At 44.8% G+C, this 17,129-nt stretch overlaps 1 protein-coding gene across 1 annotated transcript in view; it reads right to left on the reverse strand.

Annotated features, from left to right (window-relative positions):
• Nucleotides 1–16,716, reverse strand: part of LOC143841253 (paralemmin-1-like) — a 294,808-nt gene extending 278,092 nt beyond the window's left edge. Inside the window, exon 1 of the mRNA XM_077345332.1 lies at nucleotides 16,623–16,716. The gene's annotated coding sequence lies outside the window, so the exon portion shown is untranslated. The remainder of the gene's footprint in view (nucleotides 1–16,622) is intronic.
• Between the last annotated feature and the right edge of the window lie 413 nt (nucleotides 16,717–17,129).

Here is a 17,129-nt window from a genome sequence, read left to right on the forward strand (position 1 = left end):
ACATACCTAATAGCCCAGCACACACATCTGCTTCCCTTTTGCATTTCCACTTCACAGCCCAGATATCATTATTGTCTGCTCATAGAAAATCCAGTTTTCCACATTCCATCACACTGGTGGTGACCAAGAAACAAAGCCCTGTGCGGATCTTGTCAGATGGAGGCATCTGGATTAGTTTCTGGGTTTAGCCCCCCTCCTCAGGGGTAGTTATTGTTGTTGTATTTATTAATTACCTGATCTTGTGAGATTCAGGATGGTTTACAATAGAGTAAATCATAAAATTTATATAAAATATAAATTTACATACTTACATTAAATTATAACATTTAGATCAGGGGTAGTCAAATTGCAGCCCTCCAGATGTCCATGGACTACAATTCCCATGAGCCCCTGCCAGCATTTGCAGATCCCATGGCATCATACCCCATAGCCCTGCCCCTCCCCAAATCCCACCTCCACCGGCCTCTCCAAATCTCCAGGAATTTCTTGACCTGAAGTTGGCAACCTTACGGTCCATTTAGCCAAGACAGTTGTGGTGCCTTTACTGATGGAAGGTGATATCATCTTAACATGGAGCACTTATATATCTCTACTAGAAAAAAAAGCCCATTTATAAAAATGGGCAGAGTGCAGGCATAGTGCCAGAGCTCCGTACCTGGGAGCTCGCAGGGCAGATGGTGGGGACAGGCTGGTAAGCGGCGCGGTTTGGAGGCCCGGTGGTGCAGGCGATGGGGAAGGGAAGCACGCATGCTCAGGAGTCTGGGCATGCGTGCTGGAGCTAGGGGCGGGGGCGGGGGCGGGGCGTCGGGGCAAGCAACCAGGCATGCGTGTGAGTCCGCGCATGCCTGGTTCATTCGGGTGGCCTGCCGGCCAGCGGGCAAACCGTGCTGGCTGGCGGCGTGGCTAGCAGGACAAAGGGAAGAGAGGGAGCAGGAGGCCCGGCAGAAGGTGAGCGCGGAGCAGGGAGCGGCCGGGGGAAGGGTGAGTTGGTGTGGGGTTCAGAAGTGTGGGGACAGGGGCTGGTGTAGAGGCGGCAGATGCTTTTTGGGGCGTTGTGGCGTGTCGGGAAGGGGTTTGGGGAGGGTGGGAGGGTGAGCGGGCTGCGGGTGGGAGGCGGGGTGGGTTGTTTTTTGTTGGGAAGCGGCGGGAGGTTGCGCAGGGGTCTGGGGAGGGTTTGGGGGGTTGGGTGGCGGCGGGTGGGTGTCGGAGTGTGTGGCTGGGTGGGTTTTGTTTTATTGGGAAGCGGCAGTGGGTTGGGAAGGGGTCTGGGGAGGGTTGGGTGGTTGGCTGGCGAGCTTCTATCATTGGCGGCGGGCTGACGCGGCGAGAGACGCTTCGCGCCTCTCGCCGCGCCAGCCCGCCAGGCAGGGAACCCCCGGCAGCCGCGCTTTGCGTGACTGCCGGGGGCTCCCTGGGTCGGTGGCCTGACACGGCGAGAGGCGCGAAGCGCCTCTCGCCGCGTCAGGCCGGGAGGAACTGCGAGCCGCGCTGTGTGCGGCTCGCTGTTCCAGGAGCTGGGACTCGGAGGGACCAATCGGCAGGCGCGAAGCGCCTGCCGATTGGTCCCTCCGATTGTCTGTCGTAAGGAAGGGTCCAATCCGGACCCTTCCTCATCACGGACACATCCCACCTCGGCAGGCCTTACCGAATTATTTAGTCCGTAGCGCCCATGGCGCCACGGGCGGTTTAAAGATATTACAAACATAGTTGTCATTTCATCAGTGAAAGAAGGTGTCTGGCCATTGTTCTATGAAAAGGGTTCCTTGCCATGACCCTGGGGAGAAAGATCATGCAAACCGCTCATTATGAACACTGTGTTCTTTAAGGGCCACGTTTCCTTTAATATTGACTTTGAATGAGGGATTCATGTGTTAAAAGTCTTGGAGAAAAAGTCTCTGTGAAAGAGGTCCTGATTCGGCGGGGAATTTACTTACAAATGCTAGCAAATGTATAAGATCTCTCAAGGAGAAAGAGAAGCTTTCCAATACTCGAGCACAAGGACCTGGACAATTGTCCTTACAACTGCAATCCGAAAAAACACTTCCTTGAGATTAAGCCTTACTTGAATAAAAGGGTAGTTACTTTTGAGTAGACCTCTTTAGGATTGTTATAGATTAACAATTTGCACAAAGCTTTCCCGAACGACAAACAAAAGTCATTTTAAAATGCAATATTTCAGAATGAAAATATGCAGGATAATATTTGCCCCTATGATTTCCCTTTGATGCTTTAATGCCTTTGCTATAAAAATGATTTAACCCCCCCCCCAAAAAAAAAAACCTGATTTGGCAAAATGACTAAATGTTCTCTTTTTGAACAGTTTGCATTTCTCCATGCCCTCCACAGGAACTGTAGTTTCAAATGCATTTAAAAAAATCTATACACACATTTTGCAGACATAATCAACAGTATTTGGCTTCGATTTACGACGGACTGTAAGAGGCTTCTCTGAACTCTTTCCAGAAAAATAAGCAGTTAACCTCTAAATACTTACAGAATCTGAGGAGTAAGCTCTGCAGACTTAAACTCTGACATTTCTTCCCAAGCATAACTGTGAACAGAATTTGCAAAGCATCGGTAACTTATGCCAAGCAGCCTACAAAAGTGATGATTGCCAAGCCCACGTGAAGAACTTGCATATCTCCAGTTAAAAGTATTTTCTGTTCATCTGAAGAGCTTCAGTATGACATGCACCCTAAATATGTGCCCATTGGTAGTATCACCACCAGCACCCCAATGCTCTTAGGCCCTATGAAATCAAAATTGTATGCAGACTCCTCCTTGGGTCAACTCAGAGAGTCATCGCATAAATTAAGTGCAACAAAATGCCCTCTCATGTGACCGGAGAGTAATTCTGTTTCACTGTATCTGAAGAAGTATGCTTACACATAAGAACCTATACCTTGAATAAAACTTTATTGGTCTTAAAGGTGCCCCTGGACTCAAGCTCTGTTTTGCTGTTTCAGACCAACATGGTTTCCCACCTGAATCTATGCCAGTTCATGGTTATCCATAAGAAATTGTCAAATTCCTTCACGGTGGGCTTACCTTGTGACGCTATGGGATCTCCACACAGCCCTATCAAATGGAGTGACCAGAGCTTGTGAGATGACAACCTAACATTCCATTCCTCGCAGACAACATTTCAAATGCCCAATAAACCAATCAAGGATTCAGTCAGTAGCATGACTTAGTCTCCTGCCCCATCAGCATTTATCTCAGAGTAAAGTATGGAGAAAACCTTGAATCCTGTCACTGGCTCAAAGGGATGCCATTGGAAATGTAAAAATACCCATTTTGGCCTGGCAGTTGGCGTTTGGCTTGGGATAATGGCTATGATATTAGTCACTGTGCCTCACTTGCTACTACCAGGGCTTGTTATGGGATCCTCACCTGGCTCTCAGACATTATGATTACCCCATCTCTCTTCAGGACTCTGGGATGTAAAGAGTGTAGGAGACCTCACCCTCATGTTGATAACTACGCTACAATTATCAGTCTTCTGTGTGCAAAACGAAGAGGAGAGGAGTGTGGGTGCATTCTAGATTGTGACTCAATGGTGAGACCCGATTGTTCTTGGCAGTGGACAAAATGTATCCTCTAAAATTTACCAATGAGCCTCTTGTGGCGCAGAGTGGTAAGGCAGCTGTCTGAAAGCTTTGCCCATGAGGCTGGGAGTTTGATCCTAGCAGCCGGCTCAAGGTCGACTCAGCCTTCCATCCTTCCAAGGTCGGTAAAATGAGTACCCAGCTTGCTGGGGGGTAAACGGTCATGACTGGGGAAGGCACTGGCAAACCACCCAGTTTTGAGTCTGCCATGAAAACACTAGAGGGCGTCACCCCAAGGGTCAGACATGACTCGGTGCTTGCACAGGGGATACCTTTACCTTTACCTTAAAATTTACCACAGAAACAAAGGGATCCATTGACAGGTGAGACACTGTGGAAAGTGTTCCCTGAGTGTGAGCAGCAGAAAGTTTGGAGGGGTGAAATGTTACCACCTAAATCACTTCACATTTGTGTCAGTAATGATTCTATGTAATGTGTTTTTTTTGGGGGGGGGGGGAGATAGGAAAGAATACCATAGTGCATGCCATTTCAACTTTAGGATGCTTAGGGCTAATCCTGCGTTGAGCAGGGGGTTGGACTAGATGGCCTGTATGGCCCCTTCCAACTCTATGATTCTATGATTCTATGATAACTTCTAACTGCCCCCACCAAACCCCAACAGCCCTAAAATTTAGAAAGGGCAGAATTGTGTTCAGTCTCTCATTCAGTTAAGCAGCGCTATTCCATGTGAAATATTCATGTCAGATTTCTCAAGTGTAGTGTGTGGCTTCTCATCAGGTTGTCAGAGGGAGAGAAAAGAACAATTGCCATGCTAGTCAAGAGTTCCTGTCAGTTCTGCCACTGACAGTTCAAACCACAAAATGCTGGCGAAGCTGCCAGGAAAGCTAGCTTCTGAGATATCCTCCTCAATGACAGTTCAGCTTAACCCTGAGCAAAAAAGAAAATGAGACACATACCATTTCACAAAACACGAGAAGCCTTTGTACAGGACAGAATGTAAGTTTTTTAAAACTACTGTAGATGCCAAGATAAGTTTTTAAAAACTATTATGGCTGTCTATCAGTAGTCATTTCCCAGCATATAAATCCCAGTGGAAATTATGAGCCATGCTCACTTGTAAGCAAATTCGAGACTAAAGGGCTACTTGAGACAGGAAAACCAAACTTTCCCCAAAAGTCCTCTGAAGAGATTGATTATTATCAATAATTATTATTATTATTCTCCTCTCATGAGCAGGTTCTCACAATTTTCCTGAAGATATCATTCTTTGGCTTCAAAATTATAAACTCAGACCTGGCAAATTACATTGTTCCTGCAATTTTGGGGGAGGGACCAAAGAATCCCTTGCTTCAAAGAAGAAAGCAGGGTGTAAACTGCACAGAGCTTTTATTCCAACCCCAGATCAATTCAGTTCCTGCCCTCTACACAGAATGCGATTTCCGTTTGGATTTGGGGCGATTTAAAATTTCCTTCTGCAGCAAGAAGGATTGATCCGGAGTGACCCTCCCTTAATTGTGCAATATCTTAGAGTGCTTTTAAGCCTCAATATTTAAAGGCTGCTTTGAATCTGGGCTCTCCTCCGTGGTAGAGGACCCGTGATTGGCCACAGGTGGTCATGTGACAAACTTGCCTTAAAGGAGAAGCCCCCTAATTTCTCTCAATTTCTGTCGGTCCTGGATTTTTTTCTCCCTTCTCTGCCTTTTTCGATCCTCTCCCACTCCCCTTTCAAGAAAAGAAAGAGGCTCCCTGCTTGGCTTCTCCCCCCCCCCTTCAAGAAAAGAAAGAAAGAGGCTTGGCTCCCCCCCCCTTCTGAACTACCCTAATCACGTGCAGAACACTATCCTGTTTCAATGGGGAGGGGGGGAAAGAGGAACAGAGTTCAAAGCAATCTGAATTCAACAGGATTGACAATGGAATAAACCAAGTAAGTGCAGACTCTTTACATACTGTAGTGCTATGGCTTTCCATCACCCCTGGCAGCCTTGGGCCCACTAACTACAAGCACCTGAAGTTCTATCAGGTAGAGGTGGTGGGGGCTTAGATGCAAATGGTGCACTGCAGGACTGTCTGGGAGTGCAAGAGAGAGCACCTGGTTCAGACTATGCTGGCTTTTTAGTATTTGTGATGCCGAAGTGAGCACGAATCAGACGATACTGGGACAGAGAAAAGAGAGAAGGGGGGGGGGAATTGTCTTTGCTAAAGAATCCACCACTGAGAGTCCTGAAGAAGTGTCTATGCACATGAAAACTTATACCTTGAATAAAACATCATTAATCTTAAAGGTGCCACTGGGCTCTAACTTCATTTTGAATTTCTCTGAGTGACTACCATTTTGTTCTTATTGAAGTACATGCAAAGAGAGTTCTGGAGGGGTGCCCCCCTTTTCTCTGGGCATGTGCACTAGCCGCAGATTCTGCCAGGAACCAGCAAAAACACGTTAGCTATTGAGGAGCTCACAACTCAGCAGGTGAGGCTGCACAACCTGTGAGGGTCCTGGCCCATAGGCTAAAGACAATGGATCGACTTGTTTACCCACTGCGTTTTGGTCAGGATGTATAGTATTCTAGGGTTTCTGGGCCTCAGTACCACAGTACTGATGTGACCACAGTACTGATACCTCAATAAATGGCTAGATCACAGATGAGAATTTTTGATGTGTGCATTTCTTCAAAGAAACTGAAAGTGGGTCACGCCTATCCAAAGTCAGCGCTGTAGTGATTAGCTTTGAAAATTAGGGCGTCACATAAGGCTGCCAGTCAGGTATTATGAAGAACAACAGATTGGTCGGGCGGATGGGAGACTGGGAAATGAGAGTGAAGAGGAAAGGCTGTCCACTTAAACTAACCAGGGATTGCTTTCTCTGCTCCCTTGCGCCGTGCTGATCCATAACAATTCTATTACTGTGGACTGCAATCCCAACGGAGGTCTTAAATTGTTCTTGCCCATCCTTCTCCTTAACCAGAGGAAACCTTTTTCAAAATTGTTTCCTCTAAAATCGAAACCTCGTCTAAGTCTGTAATCATTACATTCTCAGTGGATGGCACAGAAATTGTACGCCCAAGAACAGCGGTTGTTACATTCCAACCCTTTCCCCAAGCAATCAAGTCGTGTTACCACCTCCTGTTTAGCAACAGATAACATGAGCCTCACTCAACATTTCCTAAAGTGGGTGATCCTGGAGACCGACCATCACTCTTGTTCCCCCTGAGTGGTTCTGTGCTAAATATTAATGCTCCTTCAGCTACACCGTGGGTGGCCAATCCCATATTGCAGGTAACCTGAGAAGGACAGGCAAGGAATATTTTGGGTGCACCAGAATAAGAGAAAGAGGTTTTGTGGCCTGGCTACAGTACAGAGAGAGACCTAAGCTCCTACCTCTACAGTGCTTCAGTACAGTAAACTTAATGGAAATAAAACCAAGAGATAATATGTATTATAATATAGGCATAGCAGTAGCAGTGAGGTTCTTTGGGAGTTGAATTGAGGGAGACTAGCATGGAAGGTACATTCAACCATGATCTTCACTGGATGTTTCTGGGCCAGCAAGTTCTTTCAGAGTTTCCCCCATCCCCAAAAATTATGAGGAGAGGGGAGAGGGGGATTTATAAACCCACAGTCTGTCATGTGCTTCTTGGTAGAAGAGTGGGTTTCGGCCGGCAATCCGATGCTTGTTTTAAGGAACTGTTCCTTATTTAGTATCAACAGAAATATTCATGGGAAAAGAAGAAATGTGCCATAATGATAAAACCATTGAACTCGATTTATGACAAGTAGGGTATATTCTGACAAATATTCTGAATACTCTGACAGAGGTAAGAGGTCATTTTCTTATTGCTGTTCACTGCCCAAAGATGGCAAGTCCAAGAGGGGTGGTATATAAATCGATTCACAAATAAATAAATAATGGTCTTGCAAAGGGTTCCTGAGTTAGAAGCTCCTCAGGTAGGAACTTCAGATGGGTAAAATCATAATCAATCCTTAAAATATCATTACTGACCTCCCCTTTTTATAGCAAAATTGATAACTGGGTAGGGAAAGAAAGAGGAGAGCCAAAGGAATTACCAAGTACGTGTTACTTTGTAAATCAGAACAAAACCCCAGATTATCTGACCATAGTAATTCATATTCTGATTTTGTCTGAGGAGGAGGAGGAGGAGGAGGAGAAGGAGAAGAGGCCACCGCTCTTAACCACTACACCAATCTGGCTTTCAGCCTGACAATTTATCAGGATGTTCCTTGGCATGCTGAGGAGCTTGGCTTCCTGCCCAAGGGTGGCTTTTGTTACTTTGTATTCTTCCTGAAGCAAGTTCTAAGAACTTCCTGAAATTGAGTTGGAACTCAAGTCCTGGAGATGCCCCTTGGTTCGGTCAAAATCTGAGGCCCAACTAATTCTACCAGCTCTTTTCATCCTGCCTGTTGCCATTACAACTAACTCCTTGCCCTCTTCCAGCTTTCTCTCCTGCTGAATCCCTTGCTGATCTAGCAAGCTGCTTAAGGTTTATAGCTTCCATCTTCCTGACCTCATTAGCTTCTGACCTTGCTCTGCTCACTGCCCTATGATTCACCTTTCACCCTCCTGGTATAGAGTCAGAGAATGCAAAACAAAATCCACATGAAACCTTTTTGGATTTAAAAGTTATGTGGCCATTTTCTAAATATGCAAGTCTTTCGTAGTGCAACAGTGGGCCAGGAATGGGTAGGAATCTCCTGGAATTACAGCTCACCTCCACACTACAGAGATCAGTTCCCCTGGAGACGATGGAGGCTTCGGAGGGTGAACTCTGAGGCATTGCACCTCAATGAGGCCCTGCCCTCCTGAGTCTCCAGGCCCACATCTCCAGGAGTTCCCTCGAACTGGCCACCTATTCCCCAATCCCCTGCCACTGGCCCGGGACGACCTGGTAGCCCTAGGAGAGTGTTATAAATTTTCTGTTTCTGTGATATGTTTTATCCTGTTATTTTTTTCAAGCAATCATTTTTCTTTTCCTATGTTTTTTTTTCCTCTGTTGGATATATCATTTCCATGGGGGAAACAGAACCTTTATTAAACAACTACATCTCCAGCAAAGATTCAGTGTGTGTCTTGAATGATCTTTCTTATTGATTTCCTGTATAACAAGTGTTTTAATTTTGTCACCCCTAGATAACAGAGTAACGGAGGGGGGGGGCAGGGAGCTAAATGGGGTAGTTATGCCAGCGGTAATTGTTTCATTGTCACTGCTTGGTCTGGGAATAGCTCAAAGTAACAGATTTACAGTTCCAGCCTTAGCCTATTTACCCCTTTTTATGTTTGTGGAAAACAGTTGGCTCAGATGGATGCATCTCTGCCCAGGGCTGCACTTTTAGTATAGTAGAAACTATTGATGTTTCTTAGAGATGACCACTCCATTCAACTGCTGGGATCCAAGTCAGGTTCAACACATGAGGATGGCAGTGTCACTCTAGTGTGCATTGAAGTTGCTGTTATAATATTGATGATTAGCTGGAATTGCATGAGAATCTAGCTGCCTCATTATTCAGTTGCAAGGGGAAGGGCATTCAACAGACAATTTGGTCCTATTGAAAATGCCCTGTCTCTGGTAGCCACCCACCTCATCTTGGATCCACCATCCAAGATGGTTCACAAGAATTAGAGAGCAGAGCTCGTGAAGCAGATCATAGCTGGCAGGCTGGGCAGTGTGGGAGGAGGTGGTCCTTCAAGTACCCTGGTCCCAAGCCATTTAGATATGAACCTGCACTTTGAATTGTGCCCAGATGCAGATAGTAGCCATGACAGATCTTTCAGCACCAGAGTGATACGAACTCTGTACCCACCCCTGTCACGTTTTGGACCACCTGAATTTTCTGGACCATTTTCCAGGGCAACAACACATAGAATACTATAGTTTGGTGTCTTGGTTAGGAGTGCGGACCTCTAATCTGGCATGCCGGGTTCAATTCTGCACTGCCCCACATGCAGCCAGCTGGGTGACCTTGGGCTCGCCACAGCACTGAGAAAACTGTTCTGACCGGGCAGTGATATCAGGACTCTCTCAGCCTCACCCACCCCACAGGGTGTCTGTTGTGGGGAGAGGAAGGTAGGCTATCCCCAGCCATGGGATTTTTCCACTGCAACCTCAGAGTGACCATTAAGTGTCACTAGTGAATATTTAGGTACAGTTTAGCAGCTTCTACAGTTTAGCAACAGCCCTTCAAGGCTGACTGCTCCAAATTACTTGCCGATTGCAGTTCGAACAATGCTACATTGGTGGGAAGAAACCGCTGAGCAGTAACATCCATGCTACTAAAGAAAAAAGCATTATGGGTTTCTTGCATAGTACGAGAAGAGAAGCCCTAGTTGTACCCTCTGGCCATTCTCCACCTTTTTTATTTGATCACTACCGAGAAGAATTTCACTAGAGAAGCTCACATGCTGAAAGCAAATTCTGTATTCTCGTAGATTGCCCTATTTATCAACAAATAGGTCTGCTGAAGAAAGAGAAACAGTTCACCATTCCCATTCTAACTTCCGGCACACATAGCAAAGCGGAACCAAAGCAAACATTAAAAACATCACAAATCAGCCAGCTTGAAAAGCCACTTGAATCTTTTAACAATGTTAAAAACCACTTCTATGACTGCTTGGGGCCAGGCTCTTTTACAAAATTACTTATTAAGTGCCATCATAGAATTCACCATGTATGTATATTATGGCATTCATGGAGGGGGACATGCTTGCATGCCTGAAAACCATTGCCCTGTCTTGTCTCCAGACTTAGGAAATTACATTTCCCTACTTAATTGTCTGCCATGCTAATTTCTCACTTGCATGCTGCTACAAATGGATTAAACAAGCAGTTGTTATGTAATGAGGCCCCTGTACCTCATTAATGGACCAAATGTTTCCCACATGATTATTTCATTAAAAAAAAACTTATGAAGCCACTTTTTGCTGAGTCAGACCACTCATTTTTCAAGGTCAGTGACTGGAATAGCTCTCCGGGGTTCCAGGTTCAGACCTTTTGTATCACCTGCTACCTGCTTTTTTTTTAAACTAGAGATGTTGGGAATTGGACTCAGAAAACTCTGCATACAAAGCAAAAGCACTGCTAAGCCATGACCCCTCCCCAGTTTCCTTCTTTCTAATGTTATATTAAAATAATATAAAGGAAACCGTGATCTAATTCAAAATATCATATGTAACATTTTATACATGAACAGCGTATCCACATGCATCTCTTAAAGCTTAATGCAAACCATCGTAATGCCAAATCTGCATAGCTGCTCTATTTGCTGCAGAAACCCCTGTTGTCACACTGATGTACCTGCAGCAGATGTAGAACCCCAGAGAATCACAGATCCATAAATATCCATGTACACAATAGGAGCCGAAACCATAAACACATCAAATAAATGGTAATGACTAAATATCAGTCCAATTATTCCCTTATGGAATCAAATTGCCTTATTTGCATCCACAATTCGCAGTCCTGATTTAAATGTGATGCGGCAAGGCAACAGAGCTCACTTTGCCTCATTTAAACGGGGCTGTCACCCATGCAAAGTGTGCTTAGTTATCATATCAGAGACTGCAGGGAGTTGTGCTGATGGCATGAACCTAGCGGCTTTGCATGGCGGCCCACTTTAAGCAAGAGCTTCTATGGAAAATGTGTTGCCAACTCCCCTGCACACCACTACCTCCCAGTATGAATATATCAACTGCATGTGTAACACTATGAACACATTCTGCCAGACATGCACAGAACATGGGGGAGCAACCGCCATGTTTTATGTCTCACAATGGATCGTGCACCAATGAAACCAGCAAAGGCCCTTGCAGCAACAACCACTGCAAATGCTTCCCAAGAAGTCTTTTTTGGATAAATTGGGGTGCGTCAAAAGGATGAAAGCAATTAAGCCATGCCAGGCAAGATGTCCTGTATTGTCTGTTCCATTAGATGTGATAAAGGTAAAGGTAAAGGTATCCCCTGTGCAAGCACCGAGTCATGTCTGACCCTTGGGGTGACGCCCTCTAGCGTTTTCTTGGCAGACTCAATACGGGGTGGTTTGCCAGTGCCTTCCCCAGTCATTACCGTTTTACCCCCCAGCAAGCTGGGTACTCATTTTACCGACCTCGGAAGGATGGAAGGCTGAGTCAACCTTGAGCCGGCTGCTGGGATTGAACTCCCAGCCTCATGGGCAAAGCTTTCAGACGGCTGCCTTACCACTCTGCGCCACAAGAGGCTCCTACATTAGATGTGATACCTGACCATTAATGCAATTCAGTTGGCAAGTATCCTGTGATACTTCATAGGAGCCTCCTGTTCAAAATATCTCTTCATTCCCAAAGTTCCCACCAGATATATGACTCAGCTTCATGTCTCCTCAATTATAATACCATTAAAATTCCCTTCCTGTTGTATTTCCCTGGTGCCATTTACTGTTTTTTATATTTTCCCCCTGATGAGCTGCCCAGCTCTAAAGGATTCCTTTCTTCTCAGTTGCAACATTTTGTTTCCTAAAATAACCCATTTTTCCCCCTGTGGTACACATACAGTATAACTAGAAGGGCTTTTAAAGCCAGTAATTTGAGCTACCTGTGCTACAACATGGGCTGCAAGTCAGACTCCCAACATACTGGCCATTTCTGCATGAGGAAAATGTTCCTGGACAGCCTTCGCATTTTGACAGCATATTGAGCCTCCTCCACATGATGTTGCCAACATCCTGAGGCTGTCCAGTAGCCTGGTCACGATTTGGCCACTTATGATTTCAGAAATCCAGAAAACTGGGTTTACCACCCTAAATTGCACAAACCATCGGTGAGTAACCAGTGAACAACTAGGGATAAGATCATATGGAGGGGGAAATGCATGATAGTTTTGGCAGCTTTTTCCCACCCTCATACCCACCCTCCCCTCTCCATTATCTCCTTCAAGTAATTTTTTTTTAAGTGGTGAAGTCCATGTTGCAGGCACAACTACAAACCTACATTGTCAAAGATAATATAAAATCTTCTTTAGAATGTCCACGGTCTTTTGGGGATCAGGCAGGCAAAACACAGCCCCTTTTCTGTTTTCCAGAGGTGGGGAATGAGCTGGGAAAGTGGAGGGCAGGTGATCTGATTGCTAGACTAAACAACCTACAACATATCTGAAAAAGACATGTGCATTCTCAATATAGCAGTAGCAAGCATGTCCCTCCCTAATCTCTCGCACCTGAACTTCCGGCGTTATGATTGCCATTTCCCCCCCTTTAAACCGGCAAAAGCAACGAATAAGCGATGCTTCCTTGGAAGAAATCCCTCCACAAGCAATTGTCTGTAAAGTTTCCAAGCACAATACAGCCCCCTGTTTGACATTGCCTGTAATTTCGGCCAGAAATTGCACTGGGGGGGGGGGATTTTTTTTTAACTTTAAGAGCATGTAAACGATTAAGAACCAGCTCCTACGCCAGTGAAAAAGGTCTTTCTGATACATCGAATGAACAAATATGCATTGCTACAGGTGTTTTTGGGTTCTTAAAAAACAGTTTTTAAAGGGAAGCACAAACACAACCGTTAATTGGCTGCTCTGTTTGACGGCCAGGGGTGGGAGGAAGCGTGGAAAAATAATGGCCTCCTTTGTTGCGATTTTGCTGAGACCGGAAACTTCTCCGTTACGAGAACAGTGCTAGTGGGAGAGCCTTTTTTCGATAGAAACGGTTGTGCGGAATGACCCTGAATATTCATCACGCCAGTGTGTTTTCTGCACATCCCTAAATTTGTCTCTCTCCTGCAGAACAGGAGAGGAATCTTGAAGGAAGCCTAAAGTGTACTGATAAGACTAAAAATAAAGCTCTGGCACTTCAAAGGCTAACAAAATTTATTCCAGCGTGAGGAAACATCAGATGCTGCTGGACTCTTGTTTTGTTTTGCCCCTTCGGACTAGAAGGGCTGTCTGTGAGGAATATCACTCATCCTGGAAGGCACTACACTTAAGCATGTGCAGCAGAATCCATTAGCTTGGTGTACGTGCTCTGACTCTCAAAAGCTCAAACAGAAATCAATGTTGCTAGTCTTTGAGGAGCCACTGGACTCCTGTTTTATTTTCCTGCTGCAGACTAAGATGGCTACTAACATTTTTCAGGAAAGCTAAATCAAAGAAACCATGTACAAGAGTCAGGCAGAATTTGGAGAGAGAAATCCTCAATCCAACTGGATTGGGTGCCTAACATGCTTTTGAGTACCACAGGAGATTACGGCAAGCAGGCCTAAACAGAAAACCGCCTTTCTCTGCTGAAACACAGAAAGGCATAGCAAGTTGTCCCATGTGTGACTTTGATTCCCCTGTGTGTGAAAATGGGCAGGGGGAAATGGATGCTCTGCTTCCTCACAGGGCCCCCAGGGAATTAAATAATCTGCCAATGTTGATAATAGGCTTTGAAGGTGAGGAGCACCAGAGGAGAGCTCAACCTCATCAATTCCCTGGGTGTCATGTACCAACATCATCACGAGGCTGTCTTTTAATATTCATGTAAATTATGCAAATCCAATACTGCATTGTCACTTAGATGGAATTAATATCTGCTTATTGTAACCCCCTAAGGCTGTTGCACTATTCTGCCGATGTGAAACAGAGGAGTTAGGAAGACTCGGTCTCTGTAATCCTTAATTAAAGCAAATCTCAGGGCTTCAGTGCTGCGATTTGTACAGCAAAACGCTTCCAAGGCAGGGGGTCTGCTTCTGCCGATGGGGTAAGTAGCGTCACCATAGGCTATTAGCGCATCCTTGCTTTGCAGAGCTATTAGGCAGATACTGTAGCTTTGCTGTCAATGAAATTCCATTGTCTTCCATGGGATATCTGAAAACTGCAGTGTGTGTTGCTCAGAGGTGGCGCCTGATGGTAGCAGGAAGGTTGCACCAGTGAACAGCAACTAATGTCAAGAGATAGATTCATTCAAATGAGTAGCCGTGTTGGTCTGAAGTAGCACAATCAGTGTAAGGACTCAAAAGCTCACACCTTAAATAAATCTTTGTTGGTCTTAAAGGTGCTACTGGACTCTGATTTTGTAATGTCAAGAGAATGGCAGCCAGGGATACTAATTTCAAGGGGGGCTTGGAATTCTCCCAGAACGACCACTGATTTCCAGACTACATTTCCCCTGGAAGAAATGGCAGCTTCAGAGAGAAGACTCTATGGGATATCACAGAATCTAAGGAAAACAAAAGTTCAAGTGTGACATCACATCCATGCTATCTCCGCTTCCCAAACTCCAACCTCCCCAGGTATTGTCCCCAAATCTCCAGGAATTTTCAATCTGGACTTGGCAATTATATTACCAGTATTGGAGACACCTGGGACCATGCAGTGTAATCGTAGAACTGCTGAATGGGCAACAGCACCCATCAAAGAGAAATATCTTTGACCCATAGTAGCTCATGCCGGCTATTCAACAGTTGCACACAAGTACATCAGCCTCTGTTTCCACTGCCACTGAGCAACACCAGCTTGTGAGGATGCAGGCTTTCTCTTCCCTTTGACTGCTCCTCAGCCCAGGCATAATACCTTTCACCCACCTTTCTTCAGGTCTGTCGATATGCTATGATTATGCATGAATATGTACAGAATTCAGGATCTTGAAAATATCAGTAGTTTGTTTTAAAGCAAGTTTCTAAATATTATTATTATCAATTTATTAACCACCCCTATCTATATCCAGGCTCAAAGCTATATCCCTTATGTACTCGTAGTTTAGCACAACAATACATACATTTGCACTGAACAGTAAGATATTGATCAAAACAATTCAGATTCAGAACAAAACTTAAAATGTATGATGTTAAACAAGCATATCTGCCCCTCATGATCTGGGACTACTTGGGGCCTAATCCATGCCAGGCTTGAGTGCGCACCAGCCTGGCAGCCATGTCATGTGGGTGAGGGTATTAGCCCCGCCTCCATGTGAGCCCCCTCCCGGCCTTTTCTGGCTGTACGAAAAGACCTTAAAGAGTAAGTTAAAATCTCAAGTACTGGAATTTAAGAGGAGAAGTTTGGGTAATAGAAAAAGTATGCCAGCCTTCTAGAAATCAAGATATTAGAGAATACACAAACAAGTATACTGAAGTATTTGGGCTAAAAACATTGGAACAAAAGCCTCTCAACATAAAGATTTAAGCAACTGTGAGTAGCTTAAGAAACTCTCAGCAGCCTAAAACATAAGAACATAAGTGTATATACTGCTTTTGCTCCAGAAATGTCAACCCCTGTTCCCTCTGTTAAATAAAATATTTTGTTACTTTTGAATTTCAAAAAGCTTTGAGTGCTATTTAAGTTGTTTAAGTTAAAGCAGGCTCTTGATCCTTCCCCCAACTGAGCCAACAACCAGGGTGGGGCATCCAGAGGTCTTCAGCAAAGAAAAAAAAACAAATTACTAGAGTGGGGCTTACTCAGTAAAGGGACAGAAAAACTGAAGGGAAATCTTTTCTCTGAGGGAGGAAAGTGAATGGGGCCATCATAGCCACAATTCAAGGATATGAGAATGCATAGATCATACATTTACTCACAGACATAAACAAGACGTGGTTTTGAGGAATTAAGCATCTGGCAGTAAGCAATTAGGTGCTCAATCTAGAAAACAGTTTTGCAAATAAGAAACACAGAGGCTGTAGTCCTAGTTCAAAAGATAAGCAATAACTCCATAGCAGAGAAAGTTAAGGTCATGCAGAGTAGATGTCTCAAGAAAGAATCTGTGGCAGAAACTCTGATCACAAGAATGCGAGCCAAACCACAGGGAATTCAGGCAGGGATTCATATGCACACAGTTATCATCCTTTCCTCTTCTTTGTACCCTCTGTCTTTCTGTACCAACTGCCTCTGGTAGGTAGCCATCTCTCCCCCCCCTCCCCTCTTCTGAAGACCTTGGTACTTGGAGGTGACAGATGGGCAGCAGGCTCAGCAATAGGCTGAAATACATTGGCCAATAGTCTGACTCATAAATTTGAGGCACTTACATTCAATCAAGGCTGCAATCCTACAATATTAGAGAAGATTCCCAATATTTATTTGTTTTAAAATGCAGCAATGCTGTTCTTACCTGCCAGACAGCAAAGCAGATACTTAGTTTAATGGATCCCTCTCTTTCTGGTTGAGGGGATATTGGGAGGGAAAGGGAGACAAAAAAAAAGGCAACTACACACAGCTGCACTATAAGAGAAGCTGCTCTTGAGACACAGAGAAGCTTCAGCTGAAAATGAAAATCAAGATAGGGAGCAAGGCCTGTGCTGGGATGTTCTTAAAGGCACAGTCTATTTAATTCATTTATTTTAAATATCATTCACTAGCTAAACTCTCACTACCACCGCAGCCACCTTTTTCCTAACACGGTATGCTAGTAAAAAAAACTGGCCATCTGGCAGCCTTTGAGGTCAATGAAGCATCTTTAGGCTTTCTTTTGAGTTTACAGTTAGGCCAACTGATCTTGTTTCCAAGGTGGATCTGATGCATTAGGACTTCTGTACAGTTCCATTCTGGGTTTTAAAAGTCTGAATCTTGTACAATATACTAGGAATGTGCAAGATTTCCCAACTGTATACTGTTTTGA

The sequence above is a fragment of the Paroedura picta genome, chromosome 7 (genome assembly GCF_049243985.1).
Source record: "Paroedura picta isolate Pp20150507F chromosome 7, Ppicta_v3.0, whole genome shotgun sequence".
Classification (NCBI taxonomy): domain Eukaryota; kingdom Metazoa; phylum Chordata; class Lepidosauria; order Squamata; family Gekkonidae; genus Paroedura; species Paroedura picta.